Source organism: Heterocephalus glaber, unplaced genomic scaffold (genome assembly GCF_053883595.1).
Source record: "Heterocephalus glaber isolate CG9 unplaced genomic scaffold, H.glaber_assembly_v1.0 deba00001472, whole genome shotgun sequence".
In the NCBI taxonomy this organism is placed as follows: Eukaryota; Metazoa; Chordata; class Mammalia; order Rodentia; family Bathyergidae; genus Heterocephalus; species Heterocephalus glaber.
In genome coordinates, this window is record NW_028258315.1 from 3,053,978 (window position 1) to 3,068,985 (window position 15,008).

The window sequence follows — 15,008 nt, forward strand, 5'->3', positions numbered from 1 at the left end:
TAAGGAAGGTAGTTTAGGTAAAGGGAGCATCTTTCCAACAATGGGGGAAATGGTTTATTTAACAACTATGCTGGAAGTAGCATTTTACGAAAAAATAAATCTACAGCCCTACCTCACTCTTTATACCAAAACAGATTTCAGATACAAAAACCAAAGGTTTCAAATAACATCATAAAAAATATTAGAAAAAGTGTGGATAAATGTATTTATAATTTTAGAGCAAGGACTATTTTAAGCAGGACACAAAATCTTGAGATCATAATGTAAAAGGCTGATACTCTGACTACAGGAAATCTAAAAACTTTTTGGACCTAATCTATAGGTCCAAAAAATACTAAATAATTACAAAGCAAATGAAAATTAAGAAGGGAAAAGTTATCTGCAATATCACACAAAAAACCTAATGTCCAGGTACCAAGGCTGTTTCTAAAAGAAAAATAAACTAAAACCCTAGTAGGAAAACAACAGTTGACAAAGAGGCAATTAACAGAAAATTTATAATGAATTTATAAACAAACATATATGAAAGCATACTGGTTTTGAGATGCCGTACTTTTCACCTGATAAATGCTGAAACTGACAAATGCTGAAAAGCCACAGACACCCATTGTGATAAGGTGCTTTTCACACATGGTGCTACCAATACACACACCCTTAAAGGACAATTTGGACATACACATGTCTTCTGACCCAACATTTCTACTGAAGAATCTTACAATCAAGATATGCTAAATAATTTATGACCAGTTATATACATGTGCATGAAAAAGAATGTGTATTTCAGCAAGAGGCAGAATTATATATAGAATGTAACATTTATGTAGATTTTAAAGGATAAACATTGGTATGAGCATAAAAATATTTCTCAAGATTCAGTATAAACTGTACTCTGAAGAAAGAATAGAGGTACAGATAAAAGTAACATGTGGGGCTTTTAGAATCTGATTTTTGCCTAGTCCATATAATACTTTTATATACTTAGTGCTTTTAATATATAAACATTCCCTACTTTCCCAATGATACATATAACTTCAAAACACAATTATTATTATTAAAAATTTAAATAAAGTGGTTTTGATATTTCACGGTAGATTTTAGACACAAAAGTGGAAAAACCCATATTTAGTTATTCTTGAGCTATTGGCCCAGTCCACATTTTTCTGGACTTAAAAGGAAAACAGTTTGTGAATACATACAAAAATCCTATTAGGGAAATCTTTTACCTCTATTTCAAAAGGTCTGTTCAATATCAAAATAACATTGAACAAATTTTTGCTTTTATTCAGAATGCTATTAATAATTTACATTAATGAATACACAAAAATAATGTTCAAAAAGCACTCATATTCAAAATTAAATTAGGACACTGGGAAGTGGTTAGGATCTACAATTCAGATTTTGGCACATAAAATAGGAAAGAAAGGCAGTGACCACAAGTATGCACCAACTCTTTTCCAACTCAAATTCAGTAAAAGATTTTTCCACCTAAACTGAGGCCACTCCTTTCCAGACATTCATTGTCTGGTGCCACCCAAGCTTGTTCTCTTGATGATTTCTTAGGTCTGAGCATTAAACTAGTAATTATGCCCATAAATGTATGCATGGATGCAATTATGCAAATGATCAGGGTAAAAATTGGATTCTTTTCTAATGATTTTATCAGTAAGGACCTGAACTTGTGATTAGCCCCAACCTTCTGTTGAATTTTATCTGGCTAAAAGCAATTTCAGCAAAAAGACTTTCATTGAGAAGATGAGGGGATAAAACAGAAGTTCAATTTAGACCAAACCACATAAAGTTGTAAAGTTGAACCACATAAAATTCCAGTATTCAAAGTTTACCTGCAGTTTTTTAACCTGTTTCATATGGCTAAATCTAACATTTAACCTTAAAGAGACTGATTAAGCAAATGTTTCATAACATTTCTTTATCTTTTTTCAACTCATAATCATACTTTATTCTTAAAATAATTTTTCTAAACCAGAGGTAAGGCTCTTCTTTGAGGATGTTTTTTCTCATTTCTTTCATAAATACTAGCATGAATACTAGATAAATTGTGACAACTTCAAAAATATAAACAGACTAACTTCAAGTGAGTTTTTAATGTGCCCTGTATGACACAATGCAAATAAAATTAAATCATAAGAATATTTGTTCCTACCAATTACTAATTCTCCACAACAAGTTGATCTTTACTATTTCCAAGACAAAATATGAAAGAAGCTGAACTGCAAAAAGACAATGATTTTTCTCCAAAGTTGACAATTAATAAAGGAACCAAAAAATTGGACAGATTCCAAAATTGAAGCAGATCCAAAGCCTCATATGGAAGGTAATTACCATTTGGGTGGATATCTTTTGTGGCTAAGACTTGTGACAAAATACCTGAAATTTATTTTAGACCTCTCATAAACGGCTCCCCCTTTCACAAGGAAGCATTTTACTTCCTTACCGTCAATATGTGACAGCTCAATATTTCAACCTAATGCATCTAACTGACAAAGATTAGTACTGTATGTCCCAAGCAGTAGATAATAAGAATCCAATTGTTTTCAATTTTTCAGATTCAGGCACTACGCTCATAGGAGTTCCCTACTAATGGAGCACTTTGGAGCATTCCTTAAGAATGATGAAGTGCAATAACAGTCACAATGCCAGTTTCTTGTTAACCACTTACCAGTCCAATTATTTAAATACAGGATGATCAAAGATTGCATATTTTTGGTTAATTTTTATAACATAACAGGAAATATAATAATGACAATTTTATCAAATTTATTCAATACAAGAATCAACTGGTTGAAATGACACCTGCCCAAGTGACACTCAGGATAGACAGTATATGGACAAATGCACTGCCTGAAGGAGACTCAGGGTGAACTGCAACAACTTCATCCAGTTGTTTGCTCTTTCTTGTCATGGACACTAAGAATCAGCATCTCTGTCAAAAGGCACTTTTTAATCAAGTTATGAAAATGTCACAAATAGGAGTTATCTGTAAATGAAATAAACCATAATGGTCACAGTTTGAAAAGATTTTAAGTTAACCTACTTATAAAATCACACTGAGCTATAAAGAAATAAACCAATAACAAAAGAAATTTAAATTTCTCATTACTTTTGCCATTTACTAGACATGAGTACTGGGTCTACTTTTGCATGTTTTAATGATTCAAGAAGGGCAGCATATTTATAAGTTTTGTTAACTGTTAAAAATCTAAATAGATGGTGTAATGTTTTCTTGTTTTAAATCTTTTCAGTTGACACTATTTCCTGACTCAGGGCTTAGAAATTTAAATGAATTATACAGTACCTTAAAAGCTGAGTCTCCCATATGTGTAAGTTATACATCTCAATTTGAAGTTGAAAATGTGAAGAAGAAATACTATAGGCAGAGAAATTTATCAATCACTCAAAAATACTTCCCTGGGGTAATATAATTATCTACATGTCACTATTACTGTGAACTTGAAGAATATGCTCTTACTTTAAAAAAAAAAAAAAAAAAGAATGGTGTTCAAGCTAATGAAGACCTGCCTTGGACATTATTAGCCTAAAGCAAATGCTCAACAAATAAATGGTCAGATACGTGAAGATACAAATAAGCATCAGGCATACAATAAAATACTGACTTTCATAAAAAAACAAAAAATTCATTGATTTTAGAGTATTTCTTTGATAACCATTAAAACAAAGTTTTGATATTTTAGTTTTGTTTAAAACTCCAAAAAAAATTAAACTTCATGATATGACCAAAAAGTAAATTACCATTTTTATCCTAAAGTCAGGTAAAAACAGAGACTATCATTCAAAAACATTATATTTTCAATTTGTTTTGGGATAACTATTACTTTTGTAATAAGAACGTTTTATTTCTACTCTGAATATACTTCTATTTTCTTTACACATACCAAGTAGCCCATACTTTCTTTCTTCAATACCCTATTAAAATGAAAAGAAAGCAAAAAAGCACTCTGGATTTTAAACAAGGGAGTCAAAGCCACGAGTTTTCTCTGCTAAAGTTGTAGAAGAAAGCATAAAATGATCACCAAATTATTATTAAAGAAAAACATGGACCAACTAAGAATTTTTTCCTTTAGCTATGCACATAATAAACTTTTATTCCCTCACATTCCGTAGGAATTTAGCTTTTGTGTAAAGTATTGCAATGACTGATAAACACACTAAAAACCTCATTTCTAACAGCAGTATAGTGCAATTGGATTCTTACTGACTCAACACATGCTAGAGAGAGCTTCTCCAACGTTTGCTGCACATCCAAGTTACCTGACACCTTTTAAAAATGCACGTTCTCATTCAGAGGACTGGGCTGGGGCCAGACACTCCACATCTCACAGGCTCTGTGAGCCAGAGTGCACAGCAAGGTCCCAGAAAGCACTCCCATGAAACAGTCATTTAAGGGCACTCAACTTCTCTTCTCTCTGAATGCGGGCACTATGATATCACTTCTGTGGTGAAATGCAAGCACCTATCTCTGATGCATGTTAAGTGAGCCTGGAAAGAAGTGAGTGGTAAGAAATCCAAGAACAGCGAGTCCACTGACCATCACAGAAAAGATCACCCATCCTGGGCTAATCTCAGCATCCAGATGCTGCCTGCACCAGACTAGAGATGCCAGTGTTCATCTTGTCACATGGACAAACATTTCTGCTGCCAAAAGGAACTCTCCAGACAGAAGAAAGACGTGCCAAAGAAATTAGGGCTTCAGTAATTAGGAAACCGCAAGGCACTAGGCATCTTGCATCAGTCAGAGATGAATGGGAACACTTGCAAAAGTATTTCACCATGAGTCTGATTTGTGAAAGAGAGCCACAGGAAAACACAGGAATTTTTAAATTCCTTTATTACCCAACACAACTATGAGTTTCATCCTAAACTAATGCTGGCACTGTTCAGCAGGATTCTTTTATTCCTCAAGGGTAAACTGAGAAGCAGAACAAATACAAGCGGTCTACGTTAGCCTTTCCCTGTGTATCTAAGAGACATCTCTGTTTGGAAATGGGCACAAAGACCCGCCTGCCTGAGACGGTTCTGATTCATTATTGTCTCTAAGATGGTAGCTGAAACAAAAACAAACCTCACCCCCCAAAGCCACATCAATAGCTCCCCTCCTCATGAAAGCACCATTCTTTCATGCTGAACTCCCACAGCGCCTTTGCATCACCTTGCTGCTTCCAACTGGTATTTTCCATTCATGCTACCAGTAATGTTAAAAAAAACCTGGTATGTATACATAATGGAAACAGAAACTGAAAGTCTCTCAGTTGACATTCAAATAACTTCCCTGGGAAGGATCCCTTAATCTGTGTAAGAAAGTACTTTCTGAAGTATGATAAGAATACTTCACAAAAGTAAAGCATAAATATATATCCCGTGATGGTCAGGTTTTTTTCTGACAAATTTAAAAAGAATTGTGAGGCAAACTTCCCAATCAATTTCAAAATGCATGCAATCTAGACATTAAAATAAAATAGTGCCTCTCGTCCATTAAATGGGTATGTGTTTCAGGGGACCTCAGCATAGGAACTTCCAACTTCAGTATGAATCATGCATCCAAACTACTCACTCCTCAGTGTAAACTGCTTGGATATCTTCTGGCCATGTGGTTGATAAAACAGTAGCTTCAGCTCTGGGCAAGAAAAGAGCAAAGGCTAAATGGGGCCTTAGCAAATCCTTTCTGAGTGCTCCCCCCAACCTTCACTCAAGCCATTGTACTCAGATATGGTCGCTATAACTTTTTTTTCAACTGGCTTAAATAGTGTGCCCATAATTAATTCCTTCCACGCTTAAGGTAGTGAAAGGAGCCTAGTCCTTGGCAGATTTTGACAAATACATTGCTTATATCAGAACTGTCAGGGTTAACTCTTACAGAAAAAGAAATCATCAAAAATTGGGCAGGGGGAGGGAGGACTTCAGGAATTATGTGTCCTGTTTAAGCAATGCTGAATATATTCCACTAAAAAACAGTGCACTGCATGTTTCCTCAAAATTTTTAGAATTTTGTCACTTATTATATTTAGGCCACAAAAACTATTTTTAAAAATTCTTCATAATATGTAAAAAATATGCAGTTTTATAGTCACACTATATAGCACCATGAACAAGGAAGCCAACAAAAATGCTTCAGCTAAAAATACAATTCAACCATTTTAGAGTTAATAGGACATATCTATGATCTATTTAAACCTAAACATTAATATACTTTAAAGAAAGACAAACATGCATTTCTGCCACAACGAGAAATAAAGCACTGCATTTCCCAATCAATTTTTGCTACATACAATAGTTTTTCTTTACAAATAGAAATGTAAGCAAAACTCTGACATCTGAACTCTTAAGAGGAGTAAATTTTGAATGATTGTTCCCCAGAAGAATAACAGCAGCAGACATTTGTGGAGAAAGTCCAGGCATTATGCTAAACTTGTATGTGACTTCTTTCATTTAATCTTCGCAAACACTTGATGAGTGAACACTACTGCAACCCCATTTTATAGGTAGAGATTTTGGCTAGAAAAGCTAGGGCTCAATCCAGGTCTGACACTTAACTCTACTGCAATAATTCTTTTTAAAAATTAATTCTTTAAAGACAATTTTTCAAATCACAGAAAAAACTCCTTCAGTTGTTGCTACCAGTATAAATCTGTGGGCTCTGATATTACCACTGGCCAAGCTTAGTTTACTAAAATAACAAAATTACAAATATTCCAATAAATATCATCCCTGAATATACTTTTAGAAGTTATTCTTGCAAACTGAACAAACATTTTTATTAAATATAATCAAAAGTATAATGCTAAAATAATTTAAAACTATAATCTCTCATTCTACAGAAGAGCAAGGCTAGTCTTGCTCACTGATAGAACAACCTACTTAAATAGTAACCAGTGACATGAGTGACTGCAGGTGGTAACAGACTACCTAGTGCACACGCCATTTTGCACATTTTGAGTACTGAACCAAGATGTATGAATTAGGCAGAGGATGCAGGGCTGCCTTCAAAAGTGTACTTTGAGGTGTTATGTTTCTATTTGGGTCCACATGAGGATCTGGAAATTCATTTTCAGCATCTTAACAAAGCTGTGCTGTGAAGCACTTACCCAGCGGTCCCATCATGACCTTCAGACTAACTCTCTAGGACATAACAGGAACACACACGAGGCTGGCGAAAAGATAAAAGACCCAACAGAAAAACCAAAGCACCCCTTTTTAGGGACAGTTACCATTTCCTAACCCATCCCTGACACACAAATAAGGGCCAAGGGTTTTGGTTTCAAAGGACTTCCTGGCTGTGACTCAGGCTGCTTAAAAAGTCAGAATAAGAAGAAAGCCAAGACCTCATCCAAGCAAGCCACTAATGACAGGAGGCACTGTCAATAAACTGAAAAGCAAGATTTGCCACAGATAAACTACAATACAGCTAATTCACTCATGAAAAACAGAGCTGGCTCTCTATGCATGTTTTATATCACAATATATTCACCAAGAAAAATAATACTCTGCCAAGGAACATCATAATGACACAGGAAATTGTCTATGCCTGATAAGGTCACTGCTTTCATAGGCAAGACCTCTTGAGACTAAATTGGCCCCAGAGCCACACCAGGATATACATTCCAGTGCCTATTTAAACACACACACCTCTCTCTCTCTCTCTCTCTCTCTCTCTCTCTCTCTCTCTCTCTCTCAAAAAGCCAGCCCTTTTTTAAGAAAGGGGAAGAAAGAATACCTGACAATGTGAGCACCTAGGTTCTAGTCATGTGTCTACCCTCAGCTGTATGCCCTTGGAATCTTGAGTAAGCCACAGCAAAACAAACCAGTTTCTGCACTGGTGAAAAGGGACTGGACAAGTTGAGTGGTTCTCAAACTCTCCTGCTATAGAACACCAGTGTTCCAAAAATTAAGAATGTAGCTTTCTGGTGCTAAAATCAAGTAATAGGCATATGTTCTCAAATTTATTTCCCACAATTTTTTTCTTGTACCTCTGAGGGTTTTCTCTTGTCCACTAAGAAAAAGCAGAAATTAATTATTCACATAAAGAGGAGACACTGTTTTTCATTTCTCCAGTGTCATGTGTTCAGAGTTGGATAAACTTCATACCTAAAATGGCCATACTTAGTACTAGTAAAATTACTCCTGGTTCAAATAATATAATCAAACATGACAGGTTTTCAGAACATTCCAACAAGTATACCGCACCCCTCATCTTGGTACCTTGCTACATAACTAGATTTGAGACCCACAAGGTTGGTAACGTCTAAGATGTGGCTTGGGTTAAGAGAAGAGGCCAGCGGTGCTACATTCATTCTCTGGCCCAGGAGACCAAGTTCCTCCAGCCCTCCAATTTCTAGGACACTACAGTTTCGCCTCATGCCTATCATTCTGTGTGCCCACAGCCACTCCTCACTATCACCCATCTACTCAGTGACCACACTTAAAAATGAGAATGTAGCAAACCACCAAATGCTTTCTAATCTCTTCACAGACCCTAGCACTACAATGCTAACATAAAACTGTCCTAAGGAGAGTCTGGGCAAGCACTTGAGCTGTGCATCAAAACAGATGACAGGTACCTTAGAGACTAGAATACCAAATGGCAGTGTGTGGCCCAAGTGACAAGAGCAGCTCTAACAATGAACACAGACTATCAACATTGCCTATAAGCCAGCAGCAGTGCAGGAAATCATGCCATCTGCCTTGAATCTCCAGTGGAATGGCTACCTACATCTTGTAGGGTTCTCAAGCTTGTCCACAGAGACCAGAAGAAGCAAATAGGGAATGACTGTACTGGTCAGGGTTTCCCAGAGAAAGAGACCAAACAGGGAGGGCGTGTGTGTGTGTGCGCGCGTGTGTGTGTGTGTGTGTGTGTGTGTGTAAGGAGATTTATTATAAGGAATTGGCTCAGTGATTATGAATACTAAAAAGTCCCAAGACCTCTACTCAGTCAGCTGTAGACACAGGGGAACTAATGGTGTAAGTCTCTGCATAAAAGCTGGCAGGTTCAAGACTGAAGAGGAGTCAGTGTTTCAATCTGAGTCCAAAGTAAGAAAAAGATCCACACCCCTGCTCATGGCAATTGGGAAGAAGAAGTTCCCTCTTACAGGTAGGAAAGGCAGCCTTTTGGCTATCTTCAGGCCTTGACCTGATTGGATCAGCTCACTCATGTCAAGGAAGGCAATCTGTTCTATTCAGTCTACCCATTCAAATGTTCTCATCCAGAAACACCCTCACAGACACACACACAGAAGAATGGCTGACCAAACGCCTGGATGCTCTGAGGCCATAAACTTAACTATGGTGTCTGTGCACACCCCTCAGCAACTTGGCACCATAAGCATCTCCTTAAGGCAAACTTAGTCTGCAAATAAAGACAATAACAAGATCATAAATATACCTACATGATACGATTATGCTGTGTACCAACCAAAAACGCACCAACCTCTTCCCCAGAAGAGCAGGTAAACCTTTGAGTGATGCCACTCTTCTCTTTATTATCTCATAACTTAAACATTGTGATATAAAATTGGGCTGGGGATTTAGCTCAGTGGTTCTGCCACCTGCCTCACAAGCGCAAGGTCCAGAGTTCGATCCCCAGTACCAAAAAAGCAAAATAAAATCAATGCTAAGTACTACAATGCATCTTATGTGTTAAGAGACTAACTGATGGGAAACAAAGATATTTATTTGATATATATAGTTATATAATACATACACACACACACACACACGCACACACGCACACACACACATAAATACATCCATAACAAAATAAAGCAAAAATAGTCATGATAATTATAGTCCTTGGTTCTTTTACTGGTCACATGGTCATAGCTGGTATTTACAACTACAGTACCTCCTTCTACTCCTTCAGGACTTCTGTTGTCTTCCACAAGCACCTCAATTGCCTGTGATTCTTTACCTCATGGGGTTAACCAAACCTTGATTCCTAAAGAGTCTTGGCTATTCATAGTCCTGGCTAGTTGGCTTGTTGAAATTACCCGTTAAACAGAGCACAGTAATTCACACATTCAAAAGGTTCTTCTGTGCTGCAGACATTCTCTTCTTTCCTCCACCACACCTTGGTAGTCAGGATCAATCACTCCAATAGCACTGTAACACCCTCCTTTCCCTGTTCAGTCAGAGGCATCCGAAGTGGCTGGGTGGCAGTTTTACCTTCCAATTCCAAAGAATCATGCTTGTGACTCCTGGTGAAAGCACTGCACCCTTCAAAATTAAGAAATGTAGGCTAGGGCCGGAGATTTAGCTCAGTGGTTCCGTCACTTGCCTTGCAAGCGCAAGGACCCAAGTTCGATCCCCGGTACCAAAAAAACAAAACAAAACAGAAAAGAAATGTAGGCTAGCAGAGTATAAGTCATGGAGTAAAGAAACAAGAAGTTTGCTAATGGTTCACTAGGATTAATGGTGAGTGGTGCCACTCTCATTTCCATCCCCTGACACCTGGGCAAGTGAATCCTGGCTATGGAAGAAACAGTACTGCAATGGACATGATTTAGAACATGTTCAGCCTTCTGGAGAATCTTGCTCCAGTCATGCAAAGAACTGCCACCTATTTGACACTGTAACTGCACTTTTGAAAGGCCATTACAGACCACCACACCAGAGGACCAAGGAGGTGAGCCACGTAGGCACCAGCACACACCCCCACACACACCAAGCTGTGCCAAGCCATTACCTGGATCCACACCACAGAGTTGCAGGGGTCATAAAGGACACTGTTCTGAGCTTGAGAAGATAGAGTACAAGTAAACAACAGAAAGAGGGCCTCTCTGAAGCCCCTTGAGGAAAATTAAAGCCCACTGGAAAAGTGAAGAAAATCTCTGCAATAAAGGCACACTAGCAGCAGTGTGGACCAGAGCAATGCGGTTGCAAAGAGATCCCAGCCAGAGCTCTGCGCCGACCCCAGAGGCTAAGGCACACTGGCCCAACCCAAGGGCCTGCCTGGAAAAGAGCTGCACAGGCACACAAGCAACAGCCAGAGGTTCGCCCCAATACCATCAGTAAGTGCGTGAGACCCTAGCCAGAAGCCTGCTCACACAACAGGAACTGGGGTGCACAGCCCCCAGCCAAGGACCCTCCCAGAAAACAGATACATAGGGGCCCTAGCCAGTGGTACACCTAGATACCATCCCAAGTGTGCACAGGACCCACCCAGAAGCCCACCAAGACAACAGGTCAGTTTAGGTATGCAAAAGGCAACCATTCTGAACCCAGGAATTGGTGTACTGGTGAGCAGCAGAGAAAAGGCAACTCGGTGTCTTGCTAAGAATTGAAGACCACTGCGTGAGCAAAAAGTTGCCTCAACAAAGTCACAGCAAGCTGCATCTGTTGGAATGAGAAGACATGTAAACAAGGCTCAAAACCAGACTTCCAGATCACCTAAGCCAACCCCGAAGGGAAATGAGATGAAACAATCTGATACTCAAACACCTGGACTCCCTGAACTGGCAACAAAGAGGATCTGGGAAAAATGAAATCAGAAATAATTTCTGAGATCAGCCCGCTGCAGACAGGCAGGTCTGTGGATGCCACAGCAACGTCACGAGTCATGTGGAACGCACAGCAATCCACTGGACCCCGCCCCCCCCCCCCCCGCTCCTCTGTACAGCCACCTGGTTCCACACTACAAAGATGCAGAGGACACCGGACCGTCAGACCACTGTACTGGGTAAGTTGGAGTCATCTTCACCTCTCATCAGGACCGGGACTATCTTCAGGGGAAGGGCAGCTGGAACCTGCAGTACAACTCGGCAGAGTGCAACCATACAGGAGGACAGGGAGCTCAACTTGGGACTTGCAGCCAGAAATCTGCCTGAATCTCACAGGTCTGCAATTAGCTTGCTGAGACTCATTGACTTATCTCTGCACACTGCTACCCATGTTATCTATTGTGACGGCAGAGACATACCCTGAAAGAGGCCCTTCATCTTCATGGTTATTGTTTATTCCCAAAATTAGTTTTATTATTTTGGTTTTTTTCTCTTTTCTTTTCTTTTGCTCCTCTTATCTTTAATTTTTTTCCCCTACTCTTTGCAAATATTTGTTTTTCTCTCCTTTTTTTTCTTTTCTTCTTTCTTTTCTCATTTGTTTCTCTCTCTCTTACACTCACTCTCTTGCTCTCCCACGTTGTTCATCTTCCCTTTTTGTCCTTGTTTTGGTCCTCATTCGGAGTTCTTCTTTATTTTCCTATTATTCTCTTTTTCCTTCTCACCTGTGTCCTCTGGCCACACTGCTAATCTCCCCCTATCCTTCTTCCCATCTGTCCCTCCCTCCCCAGCACCTTCTAACTCCCCATCCCAAAGGGTAAAGTTGTTGTATTGAAGAGTTTATTAACTGTATGTTGGGTTGGTCCTCAACCTTGATTTAATTCACACAGCTAAAAGTGACAGATTAATAACTACCACAAAATGTCATTTTCGAAGATGTACTTGATGCAATGGTGTTGCTGACTGTATCACTTGGGCTAAGGTGTTGGTATTGATCTAGTCAATGAACCTTCCAAGTATAAGGAAAATGAGATAGCCTTAGAGTCATTAGAGACTCAAAACTTAAAGACAAGCTATATTTGGAAGACACCTCTGAGAAGCAATCATTCCATAAGGGTTCTAATTATAAGCAACAAAGACACCTGCAATAAGCAATTTCAAACTATCAACCCAGGAGTTAAACCAAGGACAGTACCAAAAACAAAAATGAGAAGACATTTAAGCAAGGCACAAACTCAGAATTCCACCCCACCAAGGGTAAATCCTGGGGGAAATGAGATGGGAAAGTCCCATAACCAACCTCCTGGATACCCTGAACTAATAGCACAGGAAATAACAAAACAGATGAATGAGGCTCTAGAAAAATTCAAAGCAGAAATAATCTCCCAGATATCTGCAGAGATGGTGAGCAGAGTGAAAGACATGATTAGAGGATCTAGAACAGAAACTGATAAAAAAAATAGATGAGCTCAGAAACATGCTGGAAGCCATGAATCCCCAGCATAAGAAAGAAATAGAAACCATGATCTCCCAACATAAGAAAGATATGGAATCCATGAAACAGATTCAAACAGATATTCAGGAGATCAAAAACTCCATTGAAAGTATCTACAGCAGATTAAGGGAATCAGAAGATAAAATATCAGATATAAAAGACAGGATCATGGTTAGAGACCATGAAAATAGAGATTTCTTAAAAATAGTAAAGGATCATGAGAAATCAATCCAACAACTGCTGGACGATGTAAAGAAGAATAACATAAAACTGATAGGAGTCCATGAAAATACAGGAGAAAGCACAATTGACATTAAAAAACTGTTCACAGAAATGATAGTGGAAAACTTCCCAGACAGAGGTAGAGAATTGGACATACAGATAAGTGAGGCATATAGAACTCCAACTAGCCACGATCAAAAAAAATCTACATCTAGGCATATAATGGTCAAGATCCCAGAAATCCAACAAAAAACCAAAATCTTACAAGCAGTTAGAGAAAAGAAACAAATCACCTACAAAGGAAAGCCCATCAGAATCACAGCAGACTTCTCAACACAAACCCTCAAATCAAGGAGAGCCTGGAGTGAAGTATTTCAAGCCCTAAAAGAAAATAACCTCCAACCTAGGCTGTTGTATCCTGCAAAATTATCTTTCAAAATTGATGGGGAAATTAGATACTTCCATGACAAAGAACACCTGAGAAATTTCATGAACAACAAACCAGCACTACAAGAAATTCTAAAAAATATCCTAGAAAAAAGCAATGAAGGTCACAACTCCATGAGGCCCAAAAGAGGGAAGCCACCAGGCAAGGTAAGACACTAAGGGGAAAGGGGGAAAAATAAGAAATAAAAGAGCCAACAAAAGTAAAACATCATGACAAGGATAAATCAATATCTATTAATTACAACCATCAATGTTAATGGTCTCAATTCACCAATTGAAAGAAACGGACTGACAGAATGGATTACAAAGGAAAATGCAACAATATGCTGTATACAAGAAACACACCTAACTAAAAAAGAAACTCATAGACTGAAAGTAAAAGGATGGAAAACAGTTCTCCATGCCACAGATACCCAGAAGAAAGCAGGGGTAGCAATCTTATTTGTAGACAAAGTATATTTCAAACCAAAACTAATTAAGAGAGACAAAGATGGTCACTACATCCTTGTGAAGGGAATAATCCAAGAGGAAGAGATGACAATCCTAAATATATATGCACCAAATACAAATGCCCCCAACTATACAAAACAAATATTAATAGACATGAAAAACCAAATAACACAATTGCAGTGGGGGACCTCAATACCTCACTATCACAAATAGACAGATCATCTAGACAAAAAGTTAACAAGGAAATTCTAGAATTGAACCAAGCTATTGAACAAATGAACTTAATAGAAGTTTACAGAGTGTTCCACCCCACAAAATCGGAATACACATTCTTTTCAGCTGCATACGGGTCATTCTCCAGAATAGACCACATGCTAGCCCATAGGACATATCTAAGTAAATGTAAAAGAATTAAAGTTACCCCCTGTATATTATCAGACCATAGTGCAATAAAATTGAAGATCAATAACATAAGAAACTGCAAAATCCCAACAAACACATGGAAACCGAATAACACACTCTTGAACAACGAATGGGTCAAAGAAGTAATTAAAGAAAAAATTAAACAGTTTCTACAAGCAAATGAAAATGCCAGTACAACATACAGGAATCTATGGGACACACAGAAAGCAGTTCTACACGGGAAATTCATAGCAGTGAATGCCCATATTAGGAAAACAGAAAAAAACTCAGATAAATACCCTAATCCAGAACCTCAAACTCCTAGAAAAAGAAGAGCATAACAAATCCAAACCTCGTACAAGAGAGGAAATTATAAAGATTAGGGCACAAATCAATGCAATGGACACTAAGAGAACAATACAAAAACTCAATGAATCAAAGAGTTGGTTTTTTGAAAGAATAAATAAAAT

General features: G+C 38.1%; 1 protein-coding gene across 2 annotated transcripts in view; it reads right to left on the bottom strand.

Annotated features, from left to right (window-relative positions):
• The window catches only part of Gmds (GDP-mannose 4,6-dehydratase), a 546,952-nt gene that overhangs the window by 452,307 nt on the left and 79,637 nt on the right, over positions 1-15,008 (bottom strand). The window lies entirely within an intron of this gene.